A 4,920-nucleotide genomic window follows, 5' to 3' on the forward strand; every position below is an offset into this window, starting at 1 on the left:
CTCAATGTACTCACATGAGTAAAGTTAGTCTGATGGGCAGGCTTTTGCAGGATCAGGCCCAAAGACAGATGTGTTAGCTCCATCTCCATCTTTATTTAATTTATGGTTAAACCCTGCTTAATTATTTTAAAGAAAAAGATTTTAGCCTTTACCGCTTAAAGGACATTTAGGGCTTGTCTACACTGGCAATGTTAAAGTGCTGCCATGGCCTCTCCCAGCACTCTAAAAAACCCACCTCCACGAGGGGCACAGCTCCCAGCGCTGGGGCACTGTCTACACTGGCACTGCAACTCGCTGTGCTCAGGGGGGTGTTTTTTCACACCTCTGAGCGAGAAAGGTGCAGCGCTGTAAATTGCCAGTGTAGACCAGCCCTAAGACAAATTAGATGCCTTGAAGTCCCCAGGGCCTGATGAAATGCATCCTAGAACACTCAAGGAGCTGACAGAGGAGATATCTGAGCCAGTAGCGATTATCTTTGAGAAGTCATGGAAGACGGAAGAGATTCCAGAAGACTGGAAAAGGGCAAATCTAGTGCCCATCTATAAAAAGGGAAATAAGGACAACCCGGGGAATTACAGATCAGTCAGCTTAACTTCTGTACCCGGAAAGATAATGGAGCAAATAATTAAGCAATCAATTTGCAAACATCTAGAAGATAATAAGGTGATAAGTAGCAATCAGCCTGGATTTGTCAAAAACAAATTGTGTCAAACCAACTTGATAGCTTTCTTTGACAGGGTAACAAGCCTTGTGGATGGGGGGAAGCAGTAGACGTGGTATATCTTGACTTTAGTAAGGCTTTTGATACAGTCTCGCATGACCTCATAAACAAACTAGGGAAATGCAACCTAGCTGGAGCTACTATAAGATGGGTGCAAAACTGGTTAGAAAATCCTTCCCAGAGAGTAGTTATCAGTGGTTCACAGTCATGCTGGAAGGGCATAACGAGTGGGGTCCTGACGGGATCGGTTCTGTTCAATATCTTCATCACTGATTTAAATAATGGTACAGTGAGGACACTTATAAAGTTGGCGGATGATACCAAGCTGGGTGGGGTTGCAAGTGCTTTGGAGGACAGGATTAGAATTCAAAATGATCTTGACAAACTGGAGAAATGGTCTGAAGTACATAGGATGATATTCAATAAGGACAAAAGCAAAGTATTCCACTTAGGAAGGAGCCATCAATTGCACACGTACAAAATGAGAAATGACTAGGGCTGTTAAGCGATTAAAAAAGTAATCGTGATTAATTGCACAATTAAAAAAATGAATTGTGATTAATCACGTGATTAATCGCGCTGTTAAACAATAATAGTATACAATTTATTTAAATATTTTTGGATGTTTTCTACATTTTCAAATGTATTAATTTCAATTACAACACAGAATACAAAGTGTACAGTGCTCACTTTATATTTATTTTTAATTACAAATATTTGCACTGTAAAAAACAAAAAAAGAGTATTTTTCAGTTCACCTCATACAAGTACTGTAGTGCAATCTCTTTATCATGAAAGTTGAACTTACAAATGTAGGATTATGTACAAAAAATAACTGCATTCAAAAATAAAACAATGTAAAACCTACAAGTCCATTCAGTCCTACTTCAGGCAATCACTCAGACAAACAAGTTTGTTTACATTTACGGGAGATAATGCTGCCCGCTTCTTGCTTACAATGTCACCTGAAAGTGAGAACAGGCGTTCGCATGGCACTGTTGTAGCTGGCATTGCAAGATATTTACGTGCCAGATCCGCTAAAGATTCATGTGTCCCTTCATGCTTCAACCACCATTCCAGGGGACATGCATCCATGGTGATGATGGGTTCTGCTCAATAACGATCCAAAGCAAAGCAGACTGATGCATGCTCATTTTCATCATCTGAGTCAGCTGCCACCAGCAGAAGGTTGACTATTTCTTTTGTTTGTCATTTTTAAAATGCAAATATTTGTAATAAAAAATAATATCAAGTGAGCTCTGTACACTTTGTATTCTGTGTTGTAATAGAAATCAATATATTCAAAAATGTAGAAAAACATCCAAAAATATTTAATACATTTTAATTGGTATTCTATTGTTTAACAGTGCGATTAATCACTATTAATTTTTTAAATCGTGATTAATTTTTTTTAGTTAATTGCTTGAGTTAACTGTGATTAATTGACAGGTACCCTAGAAATGCAAAAAAACCGAACATCATTCTGGGATGTATTAGCAGGCGTGTTGTAAGCAAGACATGAGAAGTAATTCTTCCGCTCTACTCCACGCTGATTAGGCCTCAACTGGAGTATTGTGTCCAGTTCTGGGTGCCACATTTCAGGAAAGATGTGGACAAATTGGAGAGAATCCAGAGAAGAGCAACAAAAAATATTAAAGGTCTAGAGAACATGACTATGAGGGAAGATTGAAAAAATTAGGTTTGTTTTGTCTGGAAAAGAGACGACTGAGAGGGGACATAACAGTTTTCAAGTACATAAAAGGAGGAGGGAGAAAAATTGTTCTTAACCTCTGAGGATAGGACAAGAAGCAATGGGCTTAAATTGCAGCAAGGGCAGTTTAGGTTGGACATTAGGAGAAACTCCCTAACTGTCAGGGTGGTTAAGCACTGGAATAAATTGCCCAGGGAGGTTGTGGAATCTCCATCATTGGAGGTTTTTAAGAGCAGGTTGGACAAACACCTGTCAGGGATGGTCTAGATAATACTTAGTCCTGCCATGAGTGCAGGGGACTGGACTAGATGACCTCTCGAGGTCCCTTCCAGTCCTATGATTCTATGGGCGGGCTGAGGCCGGGGGTCAGGCCAGGGGACACCAGAGAGCAATCGCTTGGTTCGCTGCACCCCAAGGCCTGGGTCACTCAGCATCTGTCCTGTTGACTCATAGACTTTAAAGTCAGAAGGGACCATTATGATCATCTAGTCCGACCTCCTGCACAACGCAGGCCACAGAATCTCACCCACCCAAACCCCTAACCTATGCGTGAGTTATTGAAGTCCTCAAATCGTGGTTTAAAGACCTCAAGGTGCAGAGAATCCTCCAGCAAGTGACCCGGGCCCCACGCTGCAGAGGAAGGCAAAAACCCCCCAGGGCATCTGCCAATCAGCCCTGGAGGAAAATTCCTTCCCGACCCCAAATATGGCGATCAGCTAAACCCTGAGCATGTGGGCAAGACTCACCAGCCAGCACCCAGGAAAGAATTCTCTGTAGTAACTCAGATCCCACCCCATCTAACATCCCATCACAGGCCATTGGGCATATTTACTGCTAATAGTGAAAGATCAATTAATTGCCAAAATGAGGCTATCCATCATACTGATATAAAATTATTCTACTTAACTGCCAGGGGGCAAATTTGTCACGTACACACAGGGTCAGCTATAGGTTGTCTTAACCCAGGAAGTTCCTTCGAGAGGAAATGTAGCCAAACTCCAAACCTGCAGACAATGGAACTTTCTGAGCCTGTGTCCTGCAGATACCTAACTGCTTGGTTTGCAAAATAAGCAAGGAGGAGGGGGCAAGTAGATGAACAATAAGGGGTCATAAGAGGGGCAGATACATGTAGCTTGCTAATTCTGTATGGTAATGATAGCAAATTTTGGCCAATCATAGAGCAATAGATTATCATAGTCAACTGCATATAATGTTTGGTGTAAGTGTTTTCTTTGTTCTTGCTGACTTATGAGCTCGAACCCAATTGCAATTGAAATAAACGGATCGCCCCTCCCGGGGCTCCTTGCTTGATTAGCTGTGTCCGCCTCTCCTTATTCCTCAGCTGGAACGGACAGAAATTTCTATAACAATACCATCCCCTCCATAAACTTATCAAGCTCAGTCTTGAAGCCAGATATGTCTTTTGCCCCCACTGCTCCCCTTGGAAGGCTGTTCCAGAACTTCACTCCTCGAATGATTAGAAACCTTCGTCTAATTTCAAGTCTAAACTTCCTAATGTCCAGTTTATATCCAGTTTAACTCCCCGGGGCTGTCTCTCCTCAGAGTCACTACGTGGCCTGCATGGCAGCCATCCTGAACCAGATGGACGAGGCCCATTACAGCTCCTACATCCAGGCCTTCTCAGCCCGGACCGACCTGATGGTGAGTCGCCCGCTCAGCCTGTGCTCTCCAGGGCCCAACCCGGCAGCTCTCGGGGCTGTCGCCCGTCATGGTGCTGGCGTAGCACCCCCCGAGGCCGGACAGCCCCTGCCCCCGTCCTGTCCCAGACACTCCCCAGCTGCTCCGCATCCCTTCCCATGGGCTGCGGGCAGGGGTCTCCCACACCCAGACAAGCAGTGCCCAGCTGGCAGGCCGCCCCCAAGCCAGGCTGCAGTGGGAGGCACTGGCCAGGCTCACTGGCTGTGATGCCTCGCCTTGGTGCGTCTATGGGAGGGTGTCACGTAGGGCCCGCGGGGGGCGAAGGCCAGCAGCTCCCAGCGCGTCCCCAGCTAGCATCGGCTCGGGCATTAGCTCTAGGAGCAGCTCTGCAGCAGAGAGGAGGGGATGGGATGAGGGGCTTTGGAGCCAGGGCGGGAGGGGGATTGAAGTGAGGAGACTGGGACAGACACCCCAGGGAGGGAGGGGGGGCTTAGGGGGTGGTGTCGGGTGGGTCAGTGGGGGCGGGACATGGGCCTGGCCATATCCGAGCCTGAGCCACAAAGCTGAATAGCTGGGGGCGGCGGTTGGTGCTTTTCTGTGCTCGCCTCCCCGCTCACTCGTGCCCCCCAGCGCCAGCCCCCCCAGACGTTGCTAGGAGACGGTGGCGGAGTTCGGGGTCTGGAGGGGGGCGGCTCTGCAGGCTGCGCAGTAGTAAGAGTGCCGTTCCCCAGGCTACCACCGGCCCCTCCCCCCACGGCACCCCAGAGTCAGCTCCTCAGTACCCCCTCCCCCACGGCACCCCCCCTCCAGCTCCTCGGCACCCCCTCCC

The 4,920-nt window shown here is 46.8% G+C and overlaps 1 long non-coding RNA gene across 1 annotated transcript in view; it reads left to right on the top strand.

Moving 5' to 3' along the window:
• Positions 1-4,920, top strand: part of LOC113407841 — a 24,492-nt gene that overhangs the window by 18,430 nt on the left and 1,142 nt on the right. The window contains exon 2 of the long non-coding RNA XR_003370123.2: positions 3,996-4,094. This is a non-coding gene — a long non-coding RNA (uncharacterized LOC113407841). The remainder of the gene's footprint in view (positions 1-3,995; positions 4,095-4,920) is intronic.

Source organism: Terrapene carolina, unplaced genomic scaffold (assembly GCF_002925995.2).
Source record: "Terrapene carolina triunguis isolate 2854851 unplaced genomic scaffold, T_m_triunguis-2.0 Scaffold431, whole genome shotgun sequence".
In the NCBI taxonomy this organism is placed as follows: Eukaryota; Metazoa; Chordata; order Testudines; family Emydidae; genus Terrapene; species Terrapene triunguis.